Source organism: Arvicola amphibius, chromosome 5 (assembly GCF_903992535.2).
Source record: "Arvicola amphibius chromosome 5, mArvAmp1.2, whole genome shotgun sequence".
Classification (NCBI taxonomy): domain Eukaryota; kingdom Metazoa; phylum Chordata; class Mammalia; order Rodentia; family Cricetidae; genus Arvicola; species Arvicola amphibius.
This window is the reverse complement of record NC_052051.1, coordinates 143,258,103-143,274,698: the sequence shown is the minus strand read 5'-3', so window position 1 is coordinate 143,274,698 and position 16,596 is coordinate 143,258,103. Positions and strand designations below refer to the sequence as shown.

General features: G+C 39.1%; 1 pseudogene; it reads right to left on the bottom strand.

The window, feature by feature from the left end:
• Positions 1 to 12,140: 12,140 nt before the first annotated feature.
• Positions 12,141 to 16,238, bottom strand: LOC119815379 (annotated as a pseudogene).
• Between the last annotated feature and the right edge of the window lie 358 nt (positions 16,239 to 16,596).

Here is a 16,596-nt window from a genome sequence, read left to right as displayed (position 1 = left end):
CCCTCCCTTCTTTCCTTTTAAACATGGCTACTAGTAATTTTGACATTGTTTATGTGGCTTCATGTCTTTGTGGCTTGTGTAGCAATTCTCTTGGACAGCTCAGATCTAGCAGTTCATCAGCTATGTGCCGCCATTGTTCTGGGGTTACTTTAAACACCCCTCTGTGGCATGTTTGTTACTCTGACCAGATTAAAACGTATATCACCAGCCATTGTAAAGGTGAGAGTTCCGTGCAGACTTGGGATGCGAAGCGTCTGAAATTTTGATCACTGGTAGGAATGCTTTTGGTGTGATCAAATCAAGGGTTTCCTTCAACAGTGGACCGAGTAATGATTGCAAACTAATTGCAGCAAGCATATTGCACTTTGCTTTGCAGTAACAGCTCCCTACCAGCTGTTTCCTTTAGCAGTTGTTCATTTCAAGTAGGTACCAGCGTGCTGGAGTGTGAGATGCTAGAACGTAATTTCAATCCTTTGCTTAAAATTGAGATTTGTCTTTTTTTTTTTAAAGCATTTTTTTTTCCCTCCAGGACTCTTCAACATCTACACAGCTCTAAGGCTAATTTCATCACACCCTTTCTGGTCTCCTTTTTTTAAGGAAAAAAAAAAGTCTTTTGAAGATTATATGCAGAATGGTACAAAATCTCAAGTTTAATTAAGCTTCAGCAAAAATATCCTTCAACCATTACATTTGTTTCTTGCTTTATTCCCCCATAGCCTGCAACTCTTCTGAAGTACACTTTTAAGTAGCGATTCAATAGAGCCATTTAGAGTAGTCGTTACTGTAGATTAAATAACTATTCCCATATGGCTCATGAAATATATAATCTGCACTCCTCTCTGGATAATAAATACAGTAAGTAACTGCTTACCATCCCTGAGGCCATCACTTTTGTCTCTTCTTGTGGGTTTTTCTTTATTATCTATCAATGAGTCTTTGCATTAACTCATTCTTTGAAAGAAACGCTCCATGGGCTTATTGCTACAGAGGGAAGTTGACCCAGATTCCTCTTGCCCCAGGAGGCTTCAGGTGACTGGTACTGATACTTGGTGTTTATTGAGCCCTTGCTATGTGGCTGGTGCACGAAATAGGCACGGTGCTTACTGATTCGTGAGCATAATACCAGGCAAACTGTTTCCAAAGTGTGTTGGATGACATTACTATTCATGTAGAGTCTGGAAAATGGAGATTCAGATTGCCATGGACAGTACAAGGGAAAAAAAAGAACGTCTGGCCTGGATTTGTTTGACTCTAAAAACCATTATCTTCGCTGTTAATTTGGGAGCGTCACACAGCTGTACTTCAAGACCTACGCCGACTGACCCACTGGTGGGCCTAGATCATCATTTTTTGACGCTTGTTTAGACATGTCTTACTCTCTTGGGATTTTGCTTATATGTGTTCTAGGTTGTATAAAGTAGACCAGTACATAACATTGGCACGGCATAGCTGCAAAAGATTATAGATGTTGGAAATACATGTTCGAGATATTTTCCTTATATGTTATCCATCACCAACATCCTCCTAAATTTTGCCAGAGTCTTGGGAGAATGAAGGTGATCCTCACCATCCATGCACAAACTGTAACCCACAAAGTGTGAGTGGGCGTGATTCAAAGCACAGAGCTTCTTAACTGACCGACTATCTTGAGAAGAGACTTCTTGTTCTCTTTACTTTACCTTAAGAGAAGCTCCAGGATCAGGAGGTCCTCTTTCCCTTGGCATTAACAGACAACTTCTCACCTCTCATCCCAAGTGAATTGAAGTCATCAGCGCTCGGCTACTCCTGCCTGTTACTGCTACCTATTTTCAGCCTGCCTTGGATCTCTGCTTCCGGTACTGATGCTGTGTAAGTCCCAGAACTGCCTGATGAACGGCTGCCTGTCCCACCAATCATGCTGGCTCCAGTGAAGCAAAGGAAGCCGATGTGACTTCTACTGCCTTGGTCTTTAATTATTCCCCACAAAGGACACATAGTTATTTTCTGTACAGCAGCCTGTGCTGAAGGCTGGTGTCTGAGGAGGAAGGTCATGACAATACCATACAGTACAAAACAATAGATATTAGTTATCACCAGAAACCAAAGAAAAAGGGAAATCCCGGATTCCTTGACATAAGAATCACCATTTTTCTCCTAATTCATTTGCTTAAAAGTTGTGTCTGAACACTGGTATGTCCTGTGCTCTTAGGGATCAGAATGTCAACAAGTTCAAGAAGGCAGGGAAGATGTAATCTGTAACAAGAGCGGGGATTCCCAGAGTGGGAATGACAAGACGATGAGGATGACAAGAGGTCAGGTCATTCAGTGGTCTGTCACCACAGTGAATCAGTCCAGACCAGAGCTGCTGACTCACAGTGCCAACTGGAGCAACTGGATACCAGCAAAATGGATCCAAGAATAATGTTAGTGGCCCAGTTAGGAGAAATAAGGTCCTCACCCCCCCTTCCCAAGAGTTTCATCTTGAGCTGAGGCTGGAGATTTGTGGTACAGTACTTGCCCAGCATGCACAAAACTTCAAGTGAAAAAAAAATCTCAGGACTACAGAGATATCACTATATATCACTCATATCACTATAATAGACACCCTTTCTTTCATAAGCTGGGGTTAGTAAACTTAAGGAAGCTAAGAGTCATCCTGAGATTGGGTGACAAATTTGTAGGTCAAGATGTTGATTGTATATGAAAAGATCGATTTTGTTTCTCTCAAGAATGAAGGACGAGTTAAAGAGGACAGGGTCACATGTTCTTTCAAACCCCAGTTAGATCCCGAAGCTCACTAATGCCAGGTGATGCAGCCTCATTTGAGTGAGGGAGTTCTCCACATGTCTCATCATTTGATCTGTGTATCTGTGTGCTTGTAAAAAAGGGTACCACAGTGAGGAAGAAGGGACATTGTTTCACAGGAAGCTGATGAGCTAAAGGTTAGCATGAACATGCTACTACATGGACTAGATGTAGTCATCATGAAAGCAGAACACTACACAGCCAAGTACAAAGTTTGTGCGATGCATACAGTTTGCAGTCACCCATCCTACACGTGATTTTGATTAACACTGATGAAAAAGCCCATGGCTGTTTGTCAGCCTTGGAGGGTCATGTAATAGGTTTGACTGGGAATGAAATCATTGCCGAATTTGGCAGCAGGGGAGTCGCTCATTGCTTAGTACTTACTCTTCAGCCGCTGCTGTGAACCAAGAAATAAATACGGGTTAGCGATGTGGAGAGCAGAAAATAGCACAGAAGGACCGAGAATTGCTTTAATTTCCTCTGCACTTGCTCAAAAGTCAGCAAATGTTCTTGAGCTCCTTCAAAAGGGGCGAAAAGATTTCGGGGACCGATGTTGGCTGCTGTTGTCGTTCAATTTGATTTTTCTTTACTGATTGAAAAAAGTCCCCAGAGTGAGGTATTCATGTGAGAGCCAAATGAAAAATTAATATAGCTTAAGGAATCAAATTAATTTCTTTCCGTGTTTCCCTCACTCTTAACTCTTGACTGAGCCCTCTCCCCTTCGTGCCTCTCTTCTCGCAGAGAGAACCCATTAAGCCTTTTTATTTATTGTTAATGAGTTCTCTGTTCTCTCCTCTCTTTGGCCACCTGTGCACAGAGCTGGTACAGGTCCAACTGTGGGCCTCATTTTTCTTGGGCAGGAGTTACACAAGCGTGGGCAAATGCTAAAGTTTCGCGGGGAGAAATGTGTGGGAAAGGCTCCTCGTTGTTTTGAAGGAGTCGGGACAGGCCTGCATGGAGCTACAGCTCCGCAGCCAACCATTTTGGGGCATGCAAGGGACAAGAGCCAAATGGAAAGATGCCCCCGGGAGCCTGTGAAGACGGCTAGTAGCGGGACATAATAAATATCTTTGTGGTGACCGTTGCATCAGGTTTCTTACTTCTGGCAGCTGACGCACAACTGTTACCTTTGGCTCCCTGGCTGCACATGAGAGTTGAGCCCTACCCAACATTCTCCAGGATGTAAAGACTTCACAGTGCCCCACTCCTCTACCGTTCCTGATAGAACTGGTCCCTAACTTTAAAAATAACTTCCTGTCCTACATTTCCCTTTTGTTTTTCTTTCCATCTAACTTAATCTCAGCAATTATCTTGACAGGTTTAAAGTAAAGCACTTCATTCACGTAATAAAATTTGATTGACACTTTTAACGTGCGGAAGAGGTTAAGTAAGATGTCGCTTTAGCGTTAATAAACCTCTAAGCTTCGCGTAGCAAAATCCAAACACACGTTTAGAAGAGTGGATTCAAAAAGCCATGAAAATATCCTTAAGTATTACCAGGAAAACTTGGCCTTAATTACTGTGAAGGTTTGTTTTGAATTTCTCATATTTATTTTAATAGATTTTGAGGTATTATATATGTGGTAAGGCGTACTTTCTAAGTATGCGGCTTGATAAGTTTTGACAAATATATGTAGTTATGTAACCACTAATCTAATAGCTCACTACAGAAAGTTCCCTTTGGATCTTTGGGGGTCAGTTTCCTCTCTTTGTCCCCTCTAAGGCCCTCATAGCAAGCCTCAAATATAATATACCACGATAGACTTGGTTAGAATGGTTGAATAACTTCATATAACTAAACAGATACTACTTTTTACAGCTGGCTCATTTCTCTCAGCCTAATGTTACTGAGTCTTCCATGCTAGCTCATGTCATTGGTATTGCCAATATCTTGAATTTATTGAGTTGGGGAGACATCCCCCATTGTGGGTGACACCACTCCCTGGCGGGATCCTGGACTGTGTAAGTGGAGAAAGAGACCTGAACAGCAACCTGCATTCGTCACTCTCTGCTTCCTGATTGTAGATGGGATGTGATGAGCTGCTTCCAGCTTCCACTGCCTTGATTTCCATACAACAATGGACTGGAGTTTTACCTGTGAGTCACAATGAAGCCATTCTCCTTTAAGTTGCTTTTGGCAGAGTCTTTCTCTCAGCAACAGCAAACAAACTAATATGGATGTGTTCTTAGTTTGCCACTTTAAATTTTGGGCTAATATTTTATTGCATGAACAAAGCCCTGTTCACTTAGCTACTCACTGGAGGATACAGACGCTTTATCCAGAATTTGACTATTGTAGACTAATTTGGTATACATTCATGAAGAAATATTTTGAGTATGCTTTTTTTCTCTTGAGTTTTATCAGTAGTTGTGGTCTCAGCTTATGTTTCCAGGGTCTTGTCTTGTAGTAAGAGAATTGAAAATAAGGCACATACAGATTTGCAAAAGAAGTGAGGTCATTTTATTTGGAGCAAAGCAATGACACATATTAAAGCACATTACACTGTCAAGACTGACAGCTGGCCACATAAGTAAGCATAATCATAGGCAGAATAATAAATAAGCTATAGTCTGGGATAGTTTTTTGTGGGGTCAAAGGAAGAGGTGCCTGGTTACTAAGGGGTATCATTTGGGTGGCTCACGATTTTGATTGATTAGATTATATAATCATTTCTTTACTATGAATGTCACCTCCAATAATACATTCAATTTTAATCATATGTACACCCAACTATCCATAGGCCTAAGATTATACATAGGGGATTTTTCTCTAAAAATATTGACAAAGGACACAGTTTTACCTTACTGCACACACACCCCAAACAGTTCAGGCTGGGTCAGCCCTTCTGTACTTCATGCCTGGGTGTGTTGGGAATATACATGAATAGAAACTGCCTAAATTTAACAATTGCCGGGGATGAGGAAATTCAAACTAGAATGTATGTTCCTTGATGCAGATGGGGCCTGAGGTCTCAGAGAGGTGGGATCATTGTTTGAAGAAGAATGAATGTACGTACACGCAGGGAAAAGAACTAGGCTATCAAGTTCATTACTATAAAAGCTGCAATAAGTGCATGACCCAAACCAAAATGGGGTTCCAGGGCATTAAACCATGTGCTGCCCCAGGGTCATATTGGAAGTCTGTGTATAATTCTGTAAAAAAAATAAAGTAAAATAAAAATTAAAAATAAACAAAACAAACTGTGCCCTGTTTCGATGTTGGGACTAAATGAGTCCTGGCCTTCAGCAGCTCTTGCCTGCTAGAGCCTTCTAATTGAAGTTACTAAAAGCTGTGCCTAGCCTAGAGAATCAGAGGATGGGATTTTCACCTGTTGGCCCTTGACTGCAGGGTATTTAAGCCTCCATGGTGCTCTTAAAGAAGGGCTTTTGTACCAGCGATTGGAGGTCCGTGTGTTGGTCTGTCTCTGCGTGTGTTTCCTCAACCTCCAGCCCCTTGCCCCAAGCTCGTGAACTAGGTTCTAGCGCATAGAGTGCAGGGGGGGGGGGGTGGTGCGGTGTGTGGCATTTCTCATTTTATTGCCATCAGCACACAAGTGCTCCATCACCGAGTTACAGCCCCAGCCTTTGTGACATTCTCCCGAATATCAGTTCTTCCAGCTATCTCAGTTTACTGTCTCCTCAGAGATTAATGATGATGATGTGTTTTTTGCTTTGTTTTGTTTTTAAATTGTATGTTCATTTTTTTGCCATTATGGGCATTGTTTAAAATTTTTTCTTTTTTAACTTTGAAAACCACAGTATTGATAATATTTTGAGTACTAATTCTTTGTCAAATGCATGTAGAGCAAATCTAGTGTGTGACTTTTTAAAATCTGTTTTCCTGATTATTTTTGTAGAGCAGAAAATTTGCATTTTGATAAAATTCAACTCATCAGTTGACGCCTTCTGTGGCCCAGGAAACACTTACCTGCTACAAAGTTGTGAAGGATTTTTTTCCCTTATAAGTTTCTTTTTAAGAGGTTCAAATCTAACATGTACAAAACAGAAAGTCAAATCATGCAACATAAAGTTGGCAAATGACATAATCAAGAATTTGTTCAGAGAAAACGTGAGAATAGCCTAAAGACAAATGAGAATGTCCTCAACATGACTGATATCACAAGGTCCACTATGGGATGTAACCTCAAAATTCTTAGGGTGGCTGTTGGTCATAAGACCACAGAGAATAATTCCTTGGCAAAGATGGGAAAAAAAATGACACCCTAATTTAGTATTGTTGGGATGCAGATTTGTGCAACCATTAAGCCATGCAAGAGAAGGAACTAGGCTATTCCATATCCATTAGAGAGGCTTCTAATAAATTAGAATCTCTGTTCTAGGTATATATTCAAAGGAGAAAAAGATCCACGGGTTGTAAAGATAGCCATGCTTTCACACCATTGTAATATTGCACATAACAGGTAAGTAGAAATGGCAAAGGGTATGTAGTATACACAATGGGATAGTATTCAGCCTTAAAAAAGAAAATAAGAATCTTCCACTTATTCCCACATGGATGACATGGGACAGTGGTGTGGATTAAGTTAAACAGAACAGACACCAACACTTACTCATATGTAGAATCTATTTTAAAAGTTAAATTTATTAATATGAAGAAAAGAACTGAAGGCAGTGGGGAGAAAGATGAAGGTAAAAGGAAATGGAGTGGCAACAGGGAGTAAAGAAGTCTAGAAATCTGATGGATAACATGAGGACCATAGTTAGTAAAAGTGTACTGCATCGAAAATTTTTGTTAAGTAACTAGTGTAACTGCCCCTGCCACACAGAGTGTGACTGTGCGAGATCATTGTATTATTCTGATTACTATACTAAGAACATGTTGTCAGTTTCAAGCATATACAACACTGTCTACTTTTTAAAAGGTATTTCTTTGGGAAGATTTACAGTTCAGCCTTGACATTCAATTCTGCTATCCTTTTCAAGTTAAATTATACAAAGATGGGAATTCATTTAAAAATATGAATGTCAATTTTTTCGTCATCATTTACTTAAAAAATGTGCTTTTTCCACTGAACCATGTTGATTCCTTTGGCAAAATCCAGTGTTAGTGTTGTATGTAAGTTGATAGCTGGTGTCTCAGTTCTGTTCCATTGGTCAACTGGTCTACCCTTACGGTGACACTACTCTTCCTTGATAAACGTGTTTATGATAAGCTCTGAAGTCAAGTAGCAAAATTCTTGAAACTCTTTTTTCTTTTTAAAAGTCATTAATATATTTCCATTTGTCATAAAAATGACCTCACTATCTAAAGCAAAGAATCAGCCTGGGATATGGAATGGAATTTCTTGACAACCAGTTAATATACGGGGATGTGACTCAGCAAAACTGCCTTTTAATTCATGAACTTTTAAAAAGTTTATTTATCCCTTTATTTGATCTTTTGATTTCTATCATTAGCCATTTTTTATTCCTTTTAGTATACAAATTTTTGTGGCTTTCATTAAATCTATAACTAAGTATTGTATGATCTTTGCTGCTGTTGAAAAATATATCAACATTTTACTTATATACAGGTTAAACTGATTTTTATTTATTGACTTTGTCATACAAATTTGATATGCTCATATTTTAATATAAAAATTTTATACAAAAAATAGTTGAACTAAAACCATAGTAAACACTCATGTACATATTTATATATATTAATCATGGTTATAATTAATTTTTGTTATATCACCAATAGGTACATTAGTTTTTCATATTATTTTAAATACGTTTAAGGTAAATTTCATATGTAAATAAATATGCTTTATTCTAAACACTTCGGTATCTGTAGCATTACCATTCAATTCAATTCAATTTACATTCTTTTCTACTTTTGGTGAGTTGTATGAATTTTAATTCATACTGTCTACTGCGTTTAAGAAATGTATTTGTGGTGTGTGTGTGTGTGTGTGTGTGTTTTGTAGTTCCATGCGCCATACTGCACATATAGAGGCCAGAGGACAACTTTATGCTGTTGGCTCTCTCTTTCAAACTTTATGTGGATTCTTTGGATCATACTGAGGTGGTCAGGTTTGTGTTTTCAGGTGCCTCTTCCATTGAACCATTCTACTGGCCCCATGACGCATTTTGACAAAAACCTTATACTTGTGTTTCCTTATGTTCCTTCAAAGTCAGTTTCTGTTACCCTCACCCCCATCTTCTGCAGTTGCTGTCCTTTAAAAAACTGTATTATCTTAGCTTGTTTCAGAACAGTGTACAAACATAACTGTGCAGTATATATTGTTTACATTTGGGGAGTTTCTTTCAGTCTGCATAATGTTTTGAGTTCCATTCATAATGTTGAACCCATCTTCCCTGCCTTAAAAACTGCTGATCACATTTTGCTTTTGAATATACCTCCTATTAACGGATGTGTTGTTTGCAAACTTTTGTGCCATGAGTAAAACAAGGAACAGTGTTGTGTGAGTAGTGTGGAGGGAGCATATGCGCTCATATCTTTTGAGCAAATATCTCAGACAAGAATTCCAGGGACAGGTCTATGTTTGCTTGTGAGAAACAGCCAGGCCTGTTTTCCACCGCAGTTTTAACATTCTGCACTCCCACCAACAACGTAAGGAATCTGAGATTACGTTCCATCCTTGCCAACATTTGCTGTTGTCAGTCTCCATTTTTAACCACTTACGCCAGCCATTGCACACCCACTTTTCTCTTATTTCTTCGGTGACTAATGTTTAGCTCTCTTTCTTTTGCTTTTCCTTATGAAGTATCTCCTCAGACATTTTGATTTTTACCAATTTGATTATTTTTTTTGTGTTATTGAATTATTACCAGATACCAAACCTTAATCAGATATATATTTTCCAAATATTTTCTTCCCAATTTTTAGCTTGCCTGTTGTTTGTTTTGTTATCATTTGATGAGCAACATTTTAAATATTGGTAACAAAGTCTAATTTTTAAATTTTTCCTTTGTATTTATTTTTCTGTATAATATAGCAAAACTCAACTAGATGCCAATTTAAAAAATACTCTTATGATTTTTCTGGAATATTATTCTTATATTTTGTATTTAGGCCTATGACTTATCTCTAATTTTATATGCAATAAAGGAAGAACAGAGTTCTTCATGTAGACATATATATACTAAAGCATTCCTAGCTAATTCTTCTGTTTCCCCAATGACTGTGCATATACACATTGCTTGATGTCTTCGCATTTCTGATTAAATTTGACTTTACCAGCTTGACACTTTCTGAAGCAAAACTGCTGAGTCTGATGGAGCCACCAGACTCACTGGGTGACTCCCTTGGCACAGTCAGTCACTGTGGGGTTCTTACACCACAGCTCATGGTCTCTGTGCCTGGCCAGCGAGCTCACGGGATCCCCGTTTCTGTCCCGCAGGGCTGAGATTATAGGTTTTTATTTTATCGGTGCTGGGAATCCACACTCAAGTATTGCACTTGCATGGCTGCACTTTATACATTGGGCTCTAGCCCCAGCTCTGTATCTTTTATATTTGTTCTTATTTAAATAACTTTATATTAAAATTTACAATAGTTCTCACCCTGCTAAAATTCCTGTACTGAATTCTAATAGGGTCAGTCTTTCTTACTTTATTTTATTTTTTAAGATGCCTTAGAATTTCTGTACAATCATCATCTCATCCGTGAGGACAATTTTCCTCTGCTGCCCGCCAGTATGCTTTTATTTCTCTTGACCTTGTACACTTCCTGGAACGCCAATGTAGTGCCCGGTAGCAATGAAAATTACACAACTTTTCATGCTGGGAAAAAGTTTAGTTTCTTGTCAATAAGCATTGTGTTAGTTGTAGTACTAGGGGTCCACCTGTTTGGTATGCACACCTTTTTCAGTGGAGGAGATTTGCTTTTGCTCTTTGATTTGTGAGGCAGTGTAAAAAGATGTTGAATTCTTTCAAGTACTTTTCCTGCAAATATTGGGAAAATTATATGTAGGTATTTTTTTCCTTTCGTCTTTAACAATAGTGGTTTCCCTTAATTGACTTTTGACCGCTAAAACGCTGACACATTCCTGGGTTAAAGCCCACCTTGCCATGAAGCTGTTCCTTTTCTGGTTGTGGTGCCCCATTTGTTTGGGGCGTTTCCTCTGCTGTCTTTGCAGGTGAGTGGAACAGACAGGAAGACCTGCTCATGGGTATCCTTTGGTGACATAAGGTTCTCCTCCGTTCCAAGGAGTTACAAAATGGGCAGAGCCCGATCACGTTCCTTTATGTTCTTACATGGTAAGCGCAAGATTGGTGTGATTCTTTCCTTGGACATGATGAGCTCACCGGGGAAATAAGTTAGACATGGAATGTTTTTCACTGGATGATTTCTGACACTAATGTAATTATTAGATAGATATGCCAATACTTTATTTCTTCAGGACTTGGCTTTGGACAACTTGTATTTTTTTTAATTATCTAGTTCTGAGAGAGAGGTGCAAGAAAATAAATCATGAGAATAATAACAAAATCAATAAAAAAGAAAACAGATGTACAAACCTTTGGAAGATTAATAGACTTAACAAATCGGAAACAGAACCTGCATTATGATTATATTAAATGAAAGAATATTGCTCCAGACTTATACACATTAAAAGAGAATTAAGGACATATGATGGATTGTGCCAATAAATTTGACTTAGTTTTACTGTTAAATTTTGGTCTTGTTCCATTTTAAGTTAAAAATTTATATAACTTAGGTGCCAACATGGGTTAGTTGTACGTAGTTGCATAGCCCCCCAGCATCCTTATTGAAGGGAATACCCTTTCTGTGTTTAATTGTTTTGAAGTTTTGGTGAAATTCAATTGTCTTTATTTGTGGTACTATGTTTTTTAATTTTCTGTGTCATCCCAACAATCTCTGTGTCAGTTTTTGTGCTCTGTTTCAATAGATTCAATGAATTTATTTATGATTGAGAAGTCCGAGTATTAAAATTTTGGTCTTTATTTTCAAACTTATTTTTAACCTGTTCAAGGCCCTTTTAAAATCCATACGAACAACAGTATGGACTTTTTGGTCTCTTTCTTTCTTTCTTTCTTTCTTTCTTTCTTTCTTTCTTTCTTTCTTTCTTTTTTTCTTTCTTTCTTCCTCCCTTTCTTCCATTTATTATTTATTTGTTTGTTTATTTATTTATTTATTTATTTATTTTGCAGTGAAATTTATTGATGGCATTCAAGAGAGTAGGGCTTCCTAAACTCCTTCTCTTCTTTTGGGAGTCTGGAATATAAACTGTGAGGGGAGATGCTCAGTGTTGGGGGCTGAGTTCCGAGAAGGACTCCTTAACAACCAAGCGCCTCTCTCTTCTTCTCATGTTCTTGACGGGGTGGGTGGTCCAGGGCTTCTTGCTCCTTGCTGGCCATGTAGGCTATGAGGGTCTCCACTCTGTAGCTCTAGTCACTGACAGGATGAGCTTTACAAAGTTGTCATTGAGGGCAACCCCAGACACAGCACCAGAGGTGGAGGAGTAGGTGTCGCTATGAAAGTTACAGAAGACAATTGGTCCTCTGTGTAGCCCAGGATTCCCTTTAGTGGGCCCTCTGATTCCTGCTTTACCATCATCTTGATGTCATTGAACTTGACAACTTTCTCCAGGTGGCACATCAGATCCATGAAAGGCTCATTCCTGGTAGGAACACGGATGTTCATGCCAGTGAACTTCTCATTCAGCTCTGGAATGACCTTGTCCACAGCCTTGGCAGCACCAATGGGTGCAGAGATGATGTCCTGGGCAGCCTTGTGGCCATCACGTCACAGCTTTCCAGAGGAGCCATCCACATTTTTGGGGGGGGGGGGCAGCAATAGCATCAACTGTGGTCATAAGTCTTTCCATAATGCCAAAGTTGTCATGGATGACTGTGGCTGGAAGGGCTAAGCAGTTGGTGGTACAAGAGGCATTGCTGACAATCTTGTGTTAGTTGTCATACTTCTTGTGGCTCACACCCATCACAATCATGGGACTATAAATAGAAAGGAAAGAGATGATGAGCCTTTTGGCTCCAACCTTGAAGTGGGCCCTTGACTTCTCCATGTGGGGGAAGATAGCAACAGACTCCACTACATACTTGGCACTAGCATCACCCCATTTGATGTTGGCAGGACCTTGCTCCTGGAAGTTGGTGATGGCCTTCTGGTGGATGACAAGTTTCCCATTCTCAGCGTTGACTGTGCCATTGAACTTGCCATGGGAAGAGTCATTCTGGAACAAGTAAACTATGGAGTTGAGGCCAATGAAGGTAGGTCATCGATGACCACAGTATACACTTTGTTATCATTGAAGGCATAGCTGATAACCAGAAACCCAATAATCAAAACCCATTCACTCCTATCTTCACTGCTATGTTTCCTGAACGAGGCTGGCACTGCACAAGAAGAAAGTTCCACTGTTTCTCGAACCAGGAGAAGCAGAGAGAGATAGTATAGACTTTTCTATTTCTATAAAAAATGCCATAGAGCTATTGATAGGAATGCCATTGAATCTGTAGATCATCCAGGGAATACTATCATCTCAACAATGTCTTTCAATCCATCATCACAGACCACATTTTCATCTTCCTTTGTTTCTTTCAGCAATTTTTTTGAAGTTTTCATTGTACATGACTTACACTTCTTGGGCTAAATTTCTACCAAAGTATTAATATTTATGTTTTTGATGTATTTGAAGTGAAGTTACCTGAATTTTTTGATATTGCTCATTGGCGATGTATGACTGACTTTTTTACATGTTGATTTTGTGTCTTGTAAATTTAAGAAATTTAGCTTTCAACTCAAGCAGGCGTGTTTGTAGACTTCATGGGGTCTTATACATGCAGTCCTGCTGTCTGGGAACTGAAATAGATAAACCCAGAAAGCAGCTTTCTCCACCCCTCAGAGGCTGTGCATGAAGAACTCACTGCCCGTGGCATGGCCAATGGGAAAATCTGAGAGCTTTTCCCTCATGTCTGGGGACAAGACCAGAGCTAACGGTCCCCATTTTCACTGCCTCAGCTGTGTACTGGCTCTTCTGAGTGACTAAGCAGGCAAAAAGAAACTGTCCTTCAGTCTGTAGAAGAAATCCACTTGGACTTACATTCTTCCTCTTGTTGGCTTTTCTTAATCCCTCTTTTAAGTTCTGTTCTTCTGTTGATTCTTTATGATGAGTTTATCTCGTTTTTAATGTTTTATGCCACCCACTAAATCGTTAGTTCTATGGGCAGATGAAAAGCTGTCCTTCAGCAGAGAGGGTTATGGAACACCTCTTGTGAGTTACCTAGCTGCCAAGGACCCCAGTCCTGCACAGTTCATCTTTCAGTCCCTCAAATGAGTGCCCATCTCACTGGTTTTAGGGAGGGACTGGTCCCATCTACTGTGCTCAGTCACTACCGGAAGGGAAAGATTTGAGTTAAGATTTTTAACCCCTTGTTTCCTATTTCAAGTGGTTCGTTTGGTATATATGAATTCATCTATTTTGATGGTTCAAAAGTATACGTTCCAGGGCTAGCAGCAGGGATTCAAAGAACAAAATTCAAAATTTTAGAATTTTGGAGGTAAAAGGTGTGTTACTGTCCAACCATTGATTCTAACTTCCTGTAGTGAATGAGGAAACCAGTCCAGAGAGAGTAAGAGATTTACTCAAGGTTACATGGGTTGTTGGTGATTTAAAGCCCCTTCTCCAAGAGGCAATAAATACCATAAAACTGTGCCATGGCGGTGACCTGAAGCTGCTGTATCTTTGCTCTCCATATGAAGAGTAAAAGGATTCAAATGCCAGGCAATTTACGAGTGTAAAGATTGCAAAAGGAACGCTTAGCCTGGCTAAACTGCTTTCAAGTTCCTGAAATCCCTTTCGTCACGGTCCTTTCCATAAAGTATCCGCTGTTCTAATTATAAAAAATGTCAGGTCCAGGCACCAAAAACTCTCTACAAGGCAGAACTATAAGTAAATGGAACTTTGTAAAATGGAGTTCTTAAACAAATTCTGTTTTTTTTTTTTTTTACCTATTAACCATTCCCTCAGTATAGAGCATACTGTTATACTGATGCCTGAATTTCCCACAATTTAAAATCTATGCCATTTTATAAATAGCCACGTTGGTTTTATTTATCAGTGTTTAAATAAATCCATTTAAATTTAACATTATAAACTAGTAATATGTCTTTATTTCTATTTCCTAATTTTTATTTTTGTGTTTATTCTATTAGATTGCTTGTAGAACATAATTTAATGTATTAGTAGGCTCTAACTTTAAATATGCTTTATTAGTATACCACATATTACAACTCATAAATGTCCTGCAACATGAAGGAAAAGGAAACGAAGAATATGGATTTAGGCAGAGTTCTGAAAAAAATACTCGTAGAGTGGTGTAGCTCAGTGGTAAACCATTTGCCAAGTAGGAACCAAGTCTTGGTTGCAGTCCCCAACACACAGACACAGACAGACAGACACACACACAGAGACATACATACACTGCTCATAGATTAACTGTTCCCAAAATTAAAATCTTGAAAGCTAGACATATTAAAAACAAACTGCCATGACTTTCAAACACCCACTGTGTTCAGGGAACAAGATGCTATTTTAGAAACAGAGAATCTATTAAACAGGAGAGAACATGGCAAAATATGCAGTTAGGAAACACAATGGAAAATAAACCCTACCTGACAGTAACCAAACACTGTAAGACTGACTAGAAAGTGGGCGAGCCCCTTATGGTGAAAGTACCCTACGGAGAGATATCAGGAAAGAACGAATCTCCTAGAAGAGACAGCTTAGTGTCGCATCAATGCCAGAGCCGCACGGCGCCTATATAAAATCACAGTGCAATTACCTTTTGGACTTTATCTTTTTGACATTATCCTGGGTTTAAAAACAAGTTACATTGTCACCAGTGAAACAAAAAGGACAAACCTGGAAGAAGAAAAAAATACACGGCATTTGATTAAACATTTTAAATTTGTAGAATATTTTTCAATAAAAAAACGATGTGTACAAATAAGTCACAGATCGTCTAAATAATCTGAAACAACAAATAAAATGATAACATAATTAAAAACATTTAAATATCAAATTGCTAAAGGTAGAGCAAGTACTTTCAAATCAGCATGGGTTAGAGACATAAATTCTTGAATTTTCTCTGTCAGTAGTGTGACAGTAAGCTCTTTTTTCCCCCATCCTTTCAACTTGGGGAATTTATATTTAAGAAATAACCAGAAATATTCACAAATACTCACTAATGCAGTACTTACACCAGAGGCTTTGCGCTGAGGAGATGGCTCAACCAGTAAAGCCTGTGTCGTGCGAGCACTGGATTCTGAACCCAGATTCTAAGGACCTACATGAAGAGCCAGGCAGGGAATGCATGCCTACAGTCCCAGTACAGGGGGATGGGTTGGAGGGGGTGGGGGCAGTGAGGTGATACCTGAGGATCCTGAAGTCTGCTGGCAGTCCAGATGACTCAGTGAGTTCTGGGATCAGTGAGACCATCTCACACAAACAAACAGAAAGAAATGGTTGGGAGAGATTGAGAAACACAACCAACATTGATCTCTGGCTTGAACATACACCAGTTCACACTGGAGCACATACACAGGAACACATACACACCCATATACATGCACCCCCAATACAGAAAAAGTACAACAGACAAATTTATAATGAAACTTACAAAATATTAAAAAAATAAGTAATGTTATATGTTGGAATGCTAGACAGTCTTTGACATTATCTCAAAGTAATGGCAGAGAAAATGCTCTTTTTTTGTCTGTTTATTTGAGACAGTGTTTCACTATGCAGCCCTGACTCTCCTGGAACTCTCTAGGTCAACAGACTGGCCTAGAATTCA